This window comes from Xyrauchen texanus, chromosome 1 (genome assembly GCF_025860055.1).
Source record: "Xyrauchen texanus isolate HMW12.3.18 chromosome 1, RBS_HiC_50CHRs, whole genome shotgun sequence".
NCBI classification, from domain to species: Eukaryota; Metazoa; Chordata; class Actinopteri; order Cypriniformes; family Catostomidae; genus Xyrauchen; species Xyrauchen texanus.
In genome coordinates, this window is record NC_068276.1 from 55,178,146 (window position 1) to 55,196,581 (window position 18,436).

Consider the following 18,436-nt stretch of genomic DNA (forward strand, 5'->3'; position numbering starts at 1 on the left):
GAGACCTCTGTCTTTTGCACATGCTCCAAAAGACAGAGGTGACGCGTGACGTGTAATTAACTTTGTGTATTTGACGTCCTTTCTTTGATGTCCTTTCTTTAAATATTTGATCACGCATTGTATCATGTATACTTGGACAGACAAATGGAGACTGTAGCTCAACAATAACCTGCAATAACTGTGCATTTTAGAGCGCTGCCAAAGACTATAGAACTATAAAAATGTATGTGTATAGCATTGGCTCAGATCATTTGGTTTTCGAAAACTTTTATGAGATGTTTTGAATTTGAAATTTCAGATATTGTGGGTGCAAACTTTGGTGTCTTGACAAATTTGAGTACAGTTTGAGACATTGCTAAAATGTCTTCTGAAACTGTAGAGGACATGTGAGATTACTGGGGTCTTTCTTGGTGAACATGTCTCAGAAGCAGGAGACTTACGCAAAGTCTCTATTTGCTCTCCATTGTTTCTCATTGCTGTATTGGAGAAACATCATATTTTCAATTGCAATTTTCCTATGGGCTTTTAGCTTTTCTGTCTATTTGGTTTCCATGGTTCCTCTTTGCTGTAGTGCAATGCAAGGTATACCAAAATTGAAATTAATTTGTATCATTTTATCTTCAGAAGTGATATGATAGGTGTGGATGAGAAACAGATCAATATTAAAGTCCATTTTTGCTGGAAATTCTTCTCTCTGCCCAGTAGGAGGCGATATGCATGAAGAATATGACTACGTAAAATTGTTCTGCTTCTCACCCACACCTGTCATATCGCTTCTGAAGATATTGATACTGGAGTCTTACGGATTACTTTTATGCTAACTAATGTGAATTTTGGAGCTTAACATTTTTGGCACCCATTCATTTGCAATGAATGGGCCAAAAGAGCTGAGAAATTATTAAAAAAATCTTCATTTGAGTTCAGTAGATGAAAGAAAGTCATACATACTGTATCTGTCATGGCATGAGGGTGAGTAAATGAGGAGAGAATGTTCATTTTTGGGTGAACTATATTTTAAGTAAACACTGTAAATTAAGCACACATCCTCATGGGATGCATTATTTTGCTCTTCAGGCATCCACTGATTTAAATGGTCCCAAGAAACAGAGTTGTTGAAAACTGAGGTACAACCGCAATGCACTCACACTGTTAAACACACAGTTTTTAACTCTGATTGCTCCCAATTGTCTCAGCATCATATTTATATTAGCACAACAGTAATTGTTGTATCCTTGCATCCATAAGTGTAAATGTGTGGCGAGTTATGTCATAGAACCCATTTACACCTGTTTTAACATCAGTCTCAGGTAATACGATCACAATTGGGCAACGTTAAATACAGGTATAAATCAGTATGTCAGTGTGTTACTGCATGACATTATGACAGCACAACAAATCAGAAAAGATAAAGCGCAAAAAAATAGCATGCTATTTCTCCCAGGTGCAGCTGAAATTTAACCTAAGCTCAAAAGCTAAATTTAGATCAGAATTGTCTGTCATTTTATTGGATTACCTGTATTAACCTGCGCTTCAGATGTTTGTGCTTCTTATAAGTGTCCCTGCATGTTGATTGCATGTATATGCTTTTTAAAAAATTTCAGTCAGACAGTCATTTCCTTTTAAAGCCGCACAAATTTTAAACTGTTGTTTAGCGCAGCCATTGATTGACAGGTGAGGGGTGGCGCTTCGCTGCTGCCGGGAAGCATACAGGACGGATTAGCATTTACATATCAAATGTGAAGCAGTCAACTGCATTTTTGCCACATATGTGATTTTTGTGGTCCAATCACATAACATTTTAGACCCTGTTTAGACCTGTATTTAGCGCTAACCACATTGGATCACCAAAAACGCATCTTAATACCAGTTGTAATAGGGGTTTAGACTCACAAAGCACATAATCCATGTGCTAAAGGGGTTTTAAAGGTAAAGTGTAAATTTGTGATTTTAATACACCAATCAACTTAAAATGCTGAGAAAATTATAAGTAAGCTGTATTGCTCTGTTTGTTTGAGTGTCCAGACTGCCCGACACTACAGCATTGACTCAATCAATGGCATGAGTCTGGACCGGGAGTATCTGTTTTTTCCACCAATAACAAACTAGGGAAATATTCGGGAAAGCTGTTTGAAAACAATGTTTATTTTTGCAATTCTGTTTGGTGGCGCTAGTGGTGCAGAAATGACACACTTAAGTTAATTCAACTTCACTTAAAACTGATGTGTGTAGTCACAAAATCAGAGATTCAGTCTCCCCCGATGTAATCTGATCATAGGTGGTCACTGGGGATGCTATTGAAATGTATATTTACACCAAGTGCAAACAGTAATCTGTTTCGGCTAACCACTTGTGATCAGAGTGACAAGTGGTCACTAGAGATGTGTTTAAGATGGGGGTTAAATAAATGTTCCAGGCTCAGTATAAGTTAAGCTCAATCGATAGCATTTATTGCATAATGTTAAACACCACAAAAATATTTTGAAAAAAAAAGAAATCCAAAAATGTTGGTTACGGTAAGGCAATTACAGTGGAAGGGAATAGAGCCAGTCCATAAACATAAAAAATATATATATTTTCTGTCTTGTTGCTATACTTTTTTTAAATAAGTGAGTGAGCTGGGGGTTTAGGGTTGGCCGCTGCTCCAGAAGTAATACAAATAAGTAAATGTTAATGAGATCAACACAAAATATGACAGTTTGACAGCACTTAACAGGGGGTGATGCAGCACCCCTATCCCTACTCTATGCTTAGAGACTACTGCATACTTTTAGTATTCCATACAGCCTGATGTCTTCTGCAAAACATAGTACTCTTTTCATACTGCAAGAGATAGTAGTCTTGCAGACACATCAGGCACTGTAATGTTTTGACTTTTGGGTCTACATTAATTCTGCTAGTATATACTTTCACGTCTGGCTAGGGTTGGGGTTTATTTAACAGTGAGATCAATAGCAGGCTAAATGACTTGTCCCGTCCTCAATACCCTAGGCCCAGCAAGAGAACAAGGAAATCACCCTTCTGAACTCACCTCCTCCTTCCTACTGCTTCTGCAGCCATCACACTTACTCAGCCAGCCTAGTTAGCCTGAAAAAAAAGAGCCCCAAACTCGATCAATATCTTTGGTCTTGTTTGCCTAATTGCTCATTGGTTGACATTGGCACCCTATGTGTTAGTGCATGCTCCTGGAGTGATCCACTCTTACCTCTTCTCTCTCTCACCTCCTCTCACTCTTCCTCTCTCTCTCAAAAACACCTCACACCCTCCTTTCCTCCTTGCGCCCATGTTTGGGATGGGAAACCCGAACTGCAGTTGTCACGTCGGGACGCGAGCATCCAAAGGCTCCTGCAAGACCTGCTCATCTTTCATCAGGCCTGTGACACCCAGAGCTCTCAGGTAAATAAGCTCCACTAATGACCATTAGGCAGATAAGCCTAGCTCTTGCCGTTTCGTGTGCCTGTTATGCAGATTCGCAACTGGAAATGAACTTTTTTTCTCCTGCCATTAACCCTTGCGCTGATGATTACATCCCTTCAAGTCTTAAGCGTGGACTATTTGCATAGCATTTGCATATGGCTCTAATTCTCATGTCATCTGGATTGCATAAATGAATGCATGAGGGTGGATACAGTGCAATTGCGCACCAAGCTGTATAGGCATATGTCAGCGTCTTTTACAAACCAAATGTTATTTGGGTTTGTTTCAGCGACACATCCGATAGCATCTCAAATACGCGTTGATTACAACAGCAGTATTTGCATTTCATTTAATGTCAATATATGCTGGGACACTGCCCCCTTCTTCCTCTCAAGATTAAAATGCAGTATTGTTCATTGAGGGTTGGGAGCTCAAATCAAAACAATGATGTTGTTTTTTTACATTTAAAAGAACATGTATGGTCACTAATCAAACATATGATCCATTTTCATACCATTTGTTTAGCCCAAGAAGCGCTTTTTTAGTCCATTCTGGGGGTTTTTCAGTTGTAGTGTGCTAATGTCATGATTTAAATGAAGTATTGATCAGTTTAGGAGGGGAGAATGGAGAGAGAGCACAATTGTAAGGCAAAGAAAGAAAGAAAGAAAGAGCAGGGTTATCGGCTTGCATCACACACCGAAACGCAGATCCAAAGGATGAGCTGGGTTTTTAGGATTAAAGGCAAATGATTCTCATTCTTCCCTCACCTTTTTAGTGCACAATCTGGCAAGAATTCGAGCATTTGCTTTGCAAACTCACGGATGGGAAAGACAAGGCGGTTTGAGGTGCTTGTCTCCAGACCACAATCAATTGGTTAGGCATGGGGCGACGTGTTGATATAGGCGAATTTGTGGATTACTCTTGGGCCTCTAATTAGTGCGGCTGATTAATTGATCGACGTGAAGAGTCCCGGGCCTTCATTTTGGATATGTTGCTGTCATCGTGCGACGATTTGAAATGCAGAAGAGGACGCTTGATGATGTCAAACTGAACCAGAACCAGGGGTCTGCCAAACCTTCTCTTTTATCTTTGTCTCTTTTCACCCTCCCATCTTCCCCTCCTCTTCATTCTCTTCATTAGCAGGTGACCGTATTGTACTAAGTACAGTAATAATGATTTATGTTTGTTGCGACTGTTTGGGCCTTGCTTTAATGATTTGAAAAATAAACATTATAAATTACATGTTTTAGAATAGTTTACAGATAACAGGATGCAATTAGTATCACAAAATACTTGTTTTAATAACAATTACAATTGCATTATCACAAAGATCCATCTGCTGAAGTACCGTTTGAGCTTTAAATCGTGTTATACATTTCCTGTAGAACAATGAATCGATTTCGCTTTTGGCTAAGAAGCATTGATTTTTGTTTATGCATTCAGTGCAGGGCTGTCCTAGCCTGTCTAGAGTGTCAGGGTGGATGTAAAGGGTGCTAGAGCTGCTCAGGGTGGATGTTGGGGGCTGCGATGAGGGCCAGATGAACTCCGGATTCACCATGCCGAAGCTCTAGTCATGGCGGGTTCCGTGAAACAGGCATGCAAGCGGAGAAAGAGGCTCTTTGTAGTGGATTGATTTTCTTTTCCTCTGCGCCCTGCCCTCTATTGTGGTTGAATAGCTGGACATCCAGGAGCAGAGACTGTGGGATCTGTAGAGAGAGCTGCAGGAGAACCAGAAGGAACTCCGGAAAGGGCACAACCAATGCTTGAAGATGCACCGGGAGCTACAAGATGCCAGAAAGGAAGATCAGGAGCTTCAGGCTCAGGTAAGAGCTTCACTGCCAGGCCCAGGCTGCTCGGGCCCTGTCTGTGTATTTTGTTCCAGGCTTTGATCTCAGATCAGTTGTGCATTTGCAGTATTTTACATATGTTCTTTGTAGCACCATTACATTAAAGATAAATAATGGCTGTAATTATGCAGAACTGCCTTGCATTGTTGTACACAAAAGTTTCTCATATGTAAATGTTGTGCATCGCAAGGCATGCTACCGTATTCCGCTAGACTGTACAGTCTATGGTAAGTGTCTGCTGTTTTCCTCTTTTATGGTGCTGAGCATTCCGGAATTACATCAACTTTAGTTGCAGTTGCTACTACGAGAAGTGGACTGCTGTTTTGACTCTCGAAGGACCATGAAATACTTAACATCCTACTGTACGTCTTGAGTATGCAATCTGATGTAAATGTTTTTTTATGTAACAAAGAACCTCCAGGACAGGTGGTGCTGCTAACACCTGTAATATTTCATGTACAGAGCTGCACGTGTGTTAAACAGCTGGCAGTGCCTGTCTGAACTCTCCTAGCTCGGCCCAAGTGAGAGTTTACGTGAAGACAGGTGTATCCCCCTCCATTATGGAGGTGTGAAGGGTGATTTAGGTTCCAAGAGTTTTACTGGCAGATGTCTGGGAACAAGATACCACTGAAGACATCTCTGTTTACATGGTCACTGAAGGGACAAAGCAGATTGACACTTGAAAAAAGACATATTTGCCCATCATTAGTTGTATAACAAGTAGGATGGCCACTAGCACTGAAGCAACACAACATTACTAAACCTTTCCAGAGGACAATAGCTGTTCTTAACTGTTTAATGGAGTTCTTAGCCTTTGCATTTTAGGTTATTAACTTTGTCTGAGATGTTTCTCCTTATTACCCTGAAAAATAGAATTGAGAATAATAGAGAAGAGAAAGAAACTGAGACAATTGTTGACATACAATAAGAGTATAGCTATGAAATGGCCGTGTGTGTGTAGCAATGCTAATTTGATAGCATTGCTAATTTGGTCTTGTTTTACTTAATTATGAAGTATTTTGTTATATATTATCTAATGTTGAAGACATTTGTTCACAGACTTTGGTATCTTGGCAAATCTGCGCACAGTTTGTAACATTATTGAGATCTTTTCTAAAACTCTAGAGGAGATTCGTGAGAATACTTGTGTCCTTGTGCGTGATTTAAATGTGTCTTATCAAAGGTATTGTTAAATTACAACAAACAGTTTTGTTATACTAGCAGGCAGGAACACAGCTGCAAGCCAGTTTTTGCTGCATTGAGACTCTAACCCTCCCCTCCTGGATAGGACTGCTGACCAATCAGAGCTCAGGCCAGTGCTGTCCGTCACCAGAGGCTGTGTCACCTGTCGCTAGGCGACATGGCAGACTACTTGGGGGAGCTTTACACTGATTTCTCTGAGAACAGTCGTCTGTTTACTGACACTCTCACAGCCTTTTAACGCTCCAGCAGCAGTTCATTTGTGTTATTGTGCAAAACATTATTTCTAAAGAGTTTCGAATTAATTTGTGAATTGAAAATTCCTTAGAGTATCACTTTTAGGTTTACATTTACATTTATGCATTTGGCAGACACTTTTATTCAAAGCGATTTACAGTGCACTTATTACAGGGACAATCCCCTGGAGCAACCTGGAGTTAAGTGCCTTGCTCAAGGACACAATGGTGGTGGCCGTGGGGTTAGACTTGAGCAGGAAAAGAGGTACCATAAAACTAGATATATAAAGGGAAAGTGTGTTATTTTGCACCACTAGTGGCAGTGAATGGAATTGCAAAAATAATTCTTGTTTTGGGACAGGTTTCCTTAAAACTCCTATTCAAGTCTCCTATTGGTCGAACATATAAGCCCGCCCCCAAACTCTCACCGTTGGTTGAGCCAGTGTTGCTGTTTATAGCTGGTCAGGATGCTCAAACAAACATGTTTTGTCAGCAAAACAGAGTTCACACATTTCAGGGAATCAAATGGCTTGTTTGTAGTTGTCTATAAATATTAGGAAGGTATAGGAGAACTAATTTTAACATAAAAAATGACATGCTTCACCTTTAATTGTTAAAGTTGTCTTAGTTTGTTTTTTGCTTTGCTGACTGATACTGTAGTCTTGGACTTTACACTAACACTTATTGACTTGGATCCAAAATCATGCAAAGGTTTTCAGTTACTAATGCCCTTGCTGAAATATCCCAATTCCAGCAAGGGACTTTTATTTTAAATGATTTATTTTTATCATGTGCTTTCTTATTTATTACGGAGACTTGGCTTAACCTTGGTGATTTAAGCCCCATTTCTGAACTTTTGCCAACAGACTGTAAATTATTTTTAGCACCCCTAGGACTGTTGGTAGAGGTGGGGGCCTAGCTGTGGTTTTTAAACATCTACATAAATGTTGATTAATACCAACTGTAGGGTATCAAAGTTTTGAGGTGCAACTGTTTATGATTGAAGTACCTAGACCAATTTGATATATTTTGTATATAGACCTTTCTGATCTTAACCCTATTGTGTTTAATTTTGCATTGTTATGCAATCCCCCAAATCAACACACTCATGTGTACTGCTCACGGGTTGTTACATCATCTACTGCCAGAGATTTCTCAGCTGTTTTAGTGTTCATGTTTTAATCAGCAATATTGAGTGCCCGCCTTCTATTATGGGACCAGAAGAATTGGTTACTTTGTTTGATACTGTCTGTTCCGATATTTTGGATTGCACTGCACTTTATAAAATAAGAAATCGTAAAACTACACCTCTGCCTTGGCTGAAAGATAATACACAGTCTCTTAGACAAGAGTGCAGAAGAGCAGAGCACAAATGGTTAAAAGATAAGCAGAAGGTATCTTATGAGATCCTGAGAGATATCAAAAAGCAGTAAAAACTACCAGAGCTAATTATTTCTCTGATGTGATTGATCATGCATTGAATAATACTATACTATAAACTCAATTTTAACCAATGGGCACAGAACCTTGAACCATCTATTGATACATCTAAAAAAAATGTAATGCTAAGATTTATTGTATTACATTTATAGACTTCTATTACACATTTGAAATCTGGTCCATCTGTATTGGGTGCTTTATCTGGTTCATTTAGTGAATTTGAACCAGTATCACTTTCTCGTCTTAAAGATGATGTGGTGATGTGGTTCCACCCAAGTTGTTTATTTAGCTGATTGATGTCATTGGTCCGAGTGTTTTGTCAATTTTAAATTGTAGTCTGACAAATGACTGTGATCCATCAAGTTTTAAGCATTCAGTGGTTCAGCCCCTGATTAAAAAGACAAATCTAGACCCTGTGGACCTAAACCATTTTCGGCCTGTTTCTAAACTGCCATTTCTATCCAAGATACTGGAAAAGTCAGCTTACTTTGTTTTTAAAGAAGAATACGGTCTTGGATAGATTTCAGTCTGGTTTCAGAGCTTGTCATAGTACAGAATCTGCTCTTCTTAAAGAAGTGAATGATCTGTTATTAGAAGTGGACTCTGGTAATTGTGTTGGCTTAGTCTTGTTAGACCTCAGTGCTGCTTTCGATACGATTGATCACAATATTCTTATTCAGCATCTAAGACCCTGTGCTGGTATCAATGGTATGGCTCTGAAGTGGTTTACATCCTATCAGCAGGACAGAAAGCTTTCAGTTAAAATTGGGAACTTTTCATCGTCATCAGCACCGGTCACGTGGGCCCTCAGGGATCTATTTTGGGGCCGGTGTTATTTTCTTTATAACTGCTTCCCCTTGGCTCGATTTTCATTAAGCATGGCATTTCATATCATTTCTATGTGGATGATACACAGATGTACCTCCCTTTGAAGCCTTTAATTGACCTGTCTGTTAAAACTCTTTTTGAATTCCTGGAGGATGTACATTTACATTTACATTTATGCATTTGGCAGACGCTTTTATCCAAAGCGACTTACAGTGCACTTATTACAGGGACAATCCCCCCGGAGCAACCTGGAGTTAAGTGCCTTGCTCAAGGACACAATGGCCGTGGGGATCGAACCACCAACCTTCTGATTACCAGTTTACCAGTTTTGTGCATTAGACCACTACACCACCACCACTCCAACATGCTAAAATGCTGGATGAATAAAAACTTTCTCCAGTTAAATGATTAAAAAGACAGATATGATACATTTTTGGACAAAATGGCTGTGAGAAGACATTGAAGGACAGTTTAGGGCCCCTGTCTTCTAATGTGAAACATTAGTTAAAAACCTGGGTGTCATTTTTGGCGCTGATTTAAATTTGACAGACAGATCAACGTAGTTTCTTTCAACTGAGAACTATTGCCAAACTTAAATCTGTACTTTCATTTAATGATCTAGAGAAAGTGATGCTATTTATTGTTGTCTAGAGATTGGGGGGTATTTACAATTTGGCAACCGTTAACCGAAGTGTCCAAACAGTCCAAAGGTGAGTATTAATTACAAGAAAATGTACACTATGTACATTTAATATTTATCATATTATCTCAAAAATTACACTATGTACCTCCATAATGAAGATGAGGAGGAAAAGGAACTGGCATTGCCAAATGAAAGAAAGTAGTAAAACCAAAACGTCCAGTCTTCCTAATCTTTTTGATCTTCAACCATTCCTAAAGCAAAAAGAAAATGTAGAAACGAAAATCTTTAACATCCATGACGTCGTATCTAAACTATACTAACTAGCCAAACTGAAAAATACAGTGGGTGGCACTTGCCCCTTACCTGGTGTGTTTAGACAGAAAAATGTGTGCATAATGTATGTCACGTGACATAACTTACCTATTCCTTTTTCCACCAGTCAGTACAAGCACAACAAAATAGTCCAATAATTCAGAATACTTCGGACTTCCAGTTATGGGCATAGACCTCACGGTGACGTCATCAAGTCGGATGATTGGCAGTAGAGAAAACCAGCCAGCATGGTAAACCTGCGAAAACCAAAGCGAATGACAGAAACCGAGAGGAAAACGGAGCGAGGGGAGAAAAAAAAAACACTCCAAAAGAAACAACACACCATTTCAGGCTATTCTGTCACGTCTGCAGCTGGTTCAGAATGCTACACCTAGATTGTTGACTAATAACACGAAAAGGGACCATGGAACCCCCAATTTAGCTTCCCTTCATGGGTTATCTATAAAGCAAAGAATAGAATATAAAGTATTAATGTATGTTTTTATAGCTCTACATGGTTTGGCACCAGTTTATATTATGGAATTTATAAACTCTCATTGTACTTAGATGCCTCTCAAATCAAATAATTAGCAGCTTCTTGATTATCCTCTGTCACGCCTAAAGTGTAAAGGGGATCGTGCCTTTGCTGTGGCTGCTCCGATGTTGTGCAATGTCCTTGACCTCTGTCTATATGTAGCCCATCTGAAGACACACTTGTTCTCTGTAGCTTATGATGTGTTTTAATGGTTTTATATTTGCTGAAGCAAACATGTGTGACAATGGATTTGTATCTGTTTGTGCCTGTTTTATATATGGTGTACATTACATAATTGTATAATTGTAACTGTATATCACTTTGGTACACTCAACAGTTTTTAAAGTGTTTATTAAATAAACTTGAATTGAATTGCATGTGTATCACCAATGATTAATGTATTCCACAATCAAAAGTGGCTAGTGGGCTTAAGGAAATAAACTGAGTAGCATATGGTTGGTCATGTGATCTCAACTAAGACTGCACACTAGAGATTACAGTTACAGCTCCCACGATTAACTAATCTATAAAGTGTCAATTATAGCAGTTTATGTAAGTCTTCTCATGTTGCATCAATGCTTTTCAATATAATTTTCTATTTAAGCGATTGAGCATTGCAACCAATAGAAGACAAATCAGTTGCTCGCTTCTGGGTATAATTTATTTAAAATTTGAATAACAGCTTTTCTTTTCATCCTTGGCCAATGTGAAGTTGACCGTTTAGGCTCTTTCTTCATTTACTGATCAAACTCAATGATAAAGTAATTCAAAAACAGTTTGTTGCCATATTTTGGATGTGTAAACTACATAATAAATATGGCATGCAGTAGATCAACCCAAAGTAAGTAATTTAATATATTGTATTAACCTAAATTAATCGCTATTACAATATCAAAGGAAATTATCGGCAAGTATTAATTTTGTCCTAATCATGCAGCCCTAATCTCAGCATAGCAACCCCAATGAGGGGTGACCACACTTATGTAGATTAAAACTGTTTTTCTAGGCCTCTTATGACTGGAGTCTTCATCTAATATTAATGTGAAGGTATAACACTTTTAATTAAATTAAGGGGCAGCTGTGGCTCAGGTGGTAGAGCGGGTCGGCCGCTAATCGCAATGTTGGCGGTTCAATTCCCAGCCCATGTGACTCCACATGCCGCAGTGTCCTTGGGCAAGACACTGAACCCCAAGTTGCTCCCAGTGGCAGGCTAGCACCTTGGTGTGTGAATGTGAGTGTGAATGTGTGCGTGAATGGGTGAATGGGACACAGTGTAAAGCTCTTTGGTAACTCTAAGGTTAATAAAAGCGCTATATAAGTGCAGACATTTACCATTTTAATTGGACAAAATGACACGCTGCACCTTGAATTTTGTCCTTGAGAGTTACTGCTCTTTTTGAAACATGTTTGAGAGCTTTTTGTCTGATGTGTATCTTTCCTCTTTTGTAGCTCTGTGAGGTGGAAGGGCATCTGGTGCAGGTGCGAGTGGAGAATGAAGCTCTATGGGAAATCAAATGGCAGCAGGCCACTGAAGTATCATTATTGAGGAGTTATATTTACTGAAAATGCAAAGATTGAGCACAACTGTGACCATCCACATTTTTAGTGGCCTTGGTTCCAGAAGTATTCTTCCTTTCCATTTTCCTCGTAAGGATTTCAGAAAAATTTAATTAACTACTTCAAAGCCTTGAACCAAACCAACCAGCTCAGAACAAAACATATTTGAAAATCTTTATTTATATAAAGATTCTAGTTTTGATGATGGAATTTGGTCCTCATTCCATGAAGTGGGCCACCACTTTTTTCTTGTTAACAGCTCCTCTTCTGATTGGTTGAATTTGCCTAACAATTGTGGGTAGGGTTGTCCTTCAATGGGAATTTGTGAAAAGAAAAAAGAAAAAAAGTTATACGGAAGTAATAAGTACCACTGTTAAACCATATCTGAGCTCACTGTAAGTCTCTATTGAAAGGTTTATAAGTTTCTGTAGTAAATGTTATTGGTATGTTTACTTCTGGAACCCTACTGTGACATTCTATTGGACTATACTTAATTAAGACATAAATCATAGTTTAAGGAAAAAATATAATGCATGGACACTGTTCTTGCATGTTCAGTGTGCATATTAACAGGGTTGGGAGTCCACTACAGACTACAGAATACTATGTAATGCAATTTGTAACGTATTCCGTTAGATTACTCAAGGTCAGTAACGTATTCTAAATACTTTGGATTACTTCTTCAGCACTGGTAGATTTTTTTTCACTTGTTTTGACTTTAAAAACTCTGCCAGTACAGTAAGACAAAACACACATGTATTTACCAATTAAAGCTTTATTTACTGTATATACTTACCATATGAAGGGTTTTGTGTGTATGTGTGTGTGCAGAATTATATATATGTGTGTGTGTGTGTGTGTGTGTTTGTGTGTGTGTGTGTCTGTGTGTGTGTGTGTGTGTGAGTAATAATTATTATATTCTAAGTAATTTTTATTCATTAATGAGGTCTAAGGTTTATTATTCTTCAAAATATATAAAGTTGGAGACACAACATACAGTATATGCAGACATTTACATTTATGCATTTGGCAGACGCTTTTATCCAAAGCGACTTACAGTGCAATTATTACAGGGACAATCCCCCCGGAGCAACCTGGAGTTAAGTGCCTTGCTCAAGGACACAATGGTGGTGGCCGTGAGGTTAGAACCTGTGACTTTCTGATTAACAGCCCTGTGCTTTAGCCACTATGCCACCACACATTTCCATGTAGTCAAACATGCCCTCACTTTAATTTAAAACACTTGATGCATAAAAGAATCAAAAGAAACAAATATGAATTTAGAAGAGGATAAAAATGTGGATGAATACTGTCAGTCAGTGATTGTTTTATTTCACTCTTGAGGCCATTGTTATTCTGAAGAACTAAGCCATTGTGAATGTTTAATCCTCCAGAGCCTGCCACAGAGGAACACAGACGAATATTTTTATTTACATTTTTTGCAGATAACGATAGTTCCAAAAAGCAACTATTGACACTGATTAGTCAGTAAAACCGTTAAATCGGTTGATGTTATGTAGATACTATATATAGCAGATATGGTATATTAACATACAGGGATGGGAAGTAACGGAATGTAGCGGGATTACATATTTAAAATACAAAATATAAGTAACTGTATTCCACTACAGTTACAGTTTAAATCATTGGTATTTAGAATGTAGTTACATTCAAAAAGTATTTTGATTACTGAAGAGATTACTTTGCATTTTATTGTCATTTGTTTAATTTAATATTTAGTCCTTTCAGATGGAAAACATTTATACATATAAACGATGTGATCCAAAGTGCATTTGAACAGCGGTGAAACACTTTCTTATGATGTGTTACATTCATATGAGCAGACAGAGAAGAACGTTTGAAGTAAGTTTGGAGTAGAAGAAATAAACCTTGTGTAAACTGTCAGCATTACACTAAGCTAAAATGCTATTTCTATCCATTTTACATGCACACGTTAACAGACACGATCATTTTTTTATCAGGAAAATTCACTTTGGATCATAATTTATGTTTTTCTAGTAAGACCTTTGATATTAGGGCAAAAATCCTATTTTTGATAATTATTTATTAGATTTTTTTCCCTGTAAAAATAACTTAAAACAAGATCAATTTGATTGATCTTGTTTTAGAAACAACACTATAGAAGATATTTAGGTTTTTGAGAGAATGTATTTTGAACCTAAATATAGAGCATTACAATGGAGCCAAATCTCTGTCATTTTAAAATAAGTCCCTTGTGTATATCGGGCTTGTTCATATTCCCGCATTATGCACCAATAATTTTTTCTTTTTTTTTTCTGGTTATATTTTGGATTTTGTTTGACAAATAAAGTACATCTTGGATTGTATAGGCAAAATCCACTATCAGTTTACCTCTTTTTCACTTAGGCGTGCACCAGAACACACACATAGCACAAACAAATGCCCACACACACCTAAGAGCTATTGATGAAGAATGCACATCCACCATGCTCTAAAATACTCTGAAAATAGTTGTATCTGCTCCGTATCTGTTGTTGCTTCTCTGACAGTGGTGTATTTATAAAAACAATTTACATTTTAGCAAAAAAAAATCTGCAAAGTTTTTCACCAAATTTCACCTTTCTCCAAAAGTGGCCCAATGCGACTTACAACACATTTTGACAAAGTGGGCCGCATCTGTTAATGTTTTCTGTAAAAATATATTGCCCATGTGAATCACAACTTGTTTACACTCTATATACAATGAACCATGAATGTTTCTCTAATTCAGTCCAAATAAGTTACATTCCTGGTGCTTAAAGCTGAACAAAATTTCTGTGCCACTAGTTTCAACAAATGTAATTGCAAAAATAATGATTATTTTCAAACAGGTTTCCCGAACACTCCCCCTATTTTCCATTAGTTATGCAAACAGATAGTCCCACCCCAAACTCATACCATATGTTCAATGTTGCTGTGTTGGGTGTTTTGGGATGCTCAAACAAACAGAATTGTTTTGATAGCTCAACAGAGCCACAGTATTTACAATTAGCAGAGAAATCAGCTGACAAATATCTTACTTACAGTTGTTTCTGCATATCAATCTGAGATGAAGAAAGTATTACAAAATAAATGCCTGTTCCACAAGAATTAACTTCATTTTTGGGTGCGGCTTACAGTATAGAGCTTACATTTCATAAAGTTACAGGTCTTTTTAGCTTGTTTGTGCTCCATTCTATGTGTGCACTGGTGCTCTTTCTCCCTCATTAACCTGTTTGGCCACAGATCTGAGCTCTGGCAGATGTCTCTCTCCAGGGGGCTGGGTTTTATATTGGAGTTTATACATAGCTATGGCTGAGAGGCTGCTGCGAAAAGGTCAGGCCTTAGTGAGCGAGTCTGATTATAGCTGGGAAATAAGTGCTCCGCAGGACTGATTGCAAGGAGGTCACCTCCACCAAGAGTCAGATTGAATGTGTCTGTGTGTGTCCTTGGAAAGAAGGCTCTATTGCATTGAGTTTCTCTCATCTATTGCCGCCCTGTAGGTGGAAAGTGTCACTGCAGAACTTTGTTCGGTTCGGACCACGGTCTTACAGAGGTCCAAAGAAGCACAGGAGGCAAGAAAGAAATGCAATGGAATAGGGGAAGAGCTGTCTGCACAGGATGGTAAAAAAAGGAAATTTCCAAATACAGCTCATGTAGAGTAAATATCTAGATACTCTTCAGGCTGTATTATTTCTGTGCCACTAGCATCACCAAACAGAATTGCAAAAATAATCACTCAAAAATTCACTCTTTCAAAAAAAGATCCCATAAAAAAAAAATTTCATCGGTTGAACAAACAGGTAGTCCCGCCTCAAACTCACACCATTGGCTGAGCCGATATTGCTGTATCTAGCTGGATGGGCCGCTCAAACAAAAAGAGAATGTTTTGATAGTGCCACGGTCACAGTGTTCAACTTTTAGGTAAAATCGACCTATGGAAATGGTTTACTTAGATGACTGCATATTAAGCTGGGAGATGAGAATTTTAACATCAACATAAAATTAAATTAAACACATCAAGTGTGAATTTAAAGTGCTAGTAAAGGAAATGCACCACTCTAAAAAGTACTGTGGCAGTTCCATAAACAATGGTGCTGTCTGATGGTAATACCATGGTACTTTGAGATGGTACTGAATGCTTATATACCATGGTATTTACAGTACATCGTACTCCAAAATACTTGAAAAAGAATACCATGGTATTACCATTGTAACATTTTGAAAGTGTTAAGAACTGCTATGTAATGTTTTAAGCCTATCCTCTGTTACATTCATACACCAGCTGCTGTTTGTGTCTTTATAATGTTCACATGGAATGGGAGTCATTACCATGATAAGTTGACCTTCAATTATCTTACTGAGCTGTCTTGAGCAACTCAGTATTGGAATAGTTAGTGCTTTCTGTAAACACACAAAATACTGAGAGACATAAGATGGTGGGACCTTTTTTAATCATATACAGTATTTTGTTATTTATGAAAATATTTGTCTTGTATATTTATATGTATTACAGACCTACAGGTATATATGTACAGGTGTCATTTTTCCTGTTTTTGGGTCAGAAATATCTCCAGTTTTATTTTCTCAAGACTTAATTTGTATTTACTGGGCGAACAGACTTCAGAACAGAAAGTTTGGCAAAAAATACAAATAAATAAATTGATGAAAAGCAATGACGATTTCGTTTCGCTACAGTTTACATTTGGTGATATGTCTCCTGTTCACGCACATCCCTGAAGTCCTTGACTATGGAGAACTCTGCAAGTAAAGTGTGTTGATGATTGGTTAAAACTAAGCTAGAGAGGTGATTATCTTAATGTTAAAAATGAATAACTTTAAAGCCTTTGAATGAAATCCACAGAGAGAAAACCCTGAATTATTGGGATTACTTTCATTGCTGGAAAAGTACAACACAAGGAGGGTTGACAAGCTTTTATGACATGACCCTAAATAAACTCATTTTAAAACAATGCAGAGCTTAGTAATAATGTGGCCTTTGTTCTCCTAGGGTGAAGTTTGTTCAGGAGAGGAAAGTTCGGCTTCTTCCATTGTATAAATTCGATTTCAGTCGTCCCACAATATGCAATTGTGTTCAGTACATCACATCTTATTTTTGGCTCTTTTCAGCTGGGCTGAGTTTTGTGTTGAATGGGATGGAGTATGGCAGAAAGTTTTTGATCTCTGTCAGAATATCAATGAGAGCTCAAGGCTGCCTGCTACAGTCTTCCAGTCATTCTCAGAGTCGGTTGTCTTTTGATCAGAGATCCTCTCTGTTGAGAAGCTACAAAGCCTCACCTACAGCCAGACCTTTCATTTATACAGTGACATGTTTCCTTAAGGGTTTAGTTTACCCAAAAATGAAGATCATCATTTATTCACAGATTTGTCATTCCAAACCCATTTGACTGACTTTCTTTTTTCAGTAGAACACAAATGGAGAACACTGCTATTTTACGTACAATGAAGTGAAAGGTGATTCTGACTTTCAAAGAAAGGACAAAATAGGAAGAAAAAACATAAGTTTCTCATAATCCAAGGGTTCTGAAGACATACGCTAGCTTCAGTATTTGCTGAAAATCATCCACTCCACCTTAGCTCTCAAATATCATTTATATTCATGGATATTACACAGCAGGTTTGATGTCAATGGACCTTATTCACAGTAGCGCCATCTTCCATTTTTGAGGGGGATGACAACGAGGCTGTGAGAGACAGATATACTGTCTCATCAATAGGTTGCACTGTTATTTAGAGTGTTTTGGATCGTTCCGCTGACAACATTGAAAAAAATCGATTTCCCAAAAAAAGACAAGAAACTCCAGAAAACATTAGTTGTGTAAAAGGAGATGTGCTCTTGGAGCTTTATACTGTACAGCTTTGTACTTACCCTCATGTTGTTCCAAACTGGTATGACATGCTTTCTTATGTGGAACATAAGAACTGGTAGCCTCAGTCACCATTAACTTTCATTGTATGGAGAGAAAAAAAAAACTAAACAAGATATAATGAAAGTCAATGGTGACTGAAGCTGTCAGTCATATGAGGGTGAGTAACTGAGGACAGAATAAAAAAAAAATTGTGAACTGTCCCTTTAAAATAAGTCCACAGCACACACTTCCACACACTGAATGGCCATGATTTTCACAAAAAATGAAGCTGCCATTGTAGCTGAATTATTACTCACCAGTGGCTGTGTGTATGTGTCTGTCTTGTGTTTTTTAATGACACATACATCCTCTGTCTGCAGCCTACACTTAATCCCAGCTCTGCTGGCTCAAGGAACACATTACTGACAGATGTGATGAGAGCAGAGCAGGGAAACCCAACACACACACAGGCTTGGGGAGTAACGGAATACTTGTAATGGTGTTACGTAATCAGTATAACAAAAAAAATAAAAAAACGGTAACCGTAATCCGTT

At 38.0% G+C, this 18,436-nt stretch overlaps 1 pseudogene; it reads left to right on the forward strand.

Annotated features, from left to right (window-relative positions):
* Positions 1-5,183: 5,183 nt before the first annotated feature.
* Positions 5,184-18,436, forward strand: part of LOC127645596 (myosin-13-like) — a 108,496-nt pseudogene continuing 95,243 nt past the window's right edge.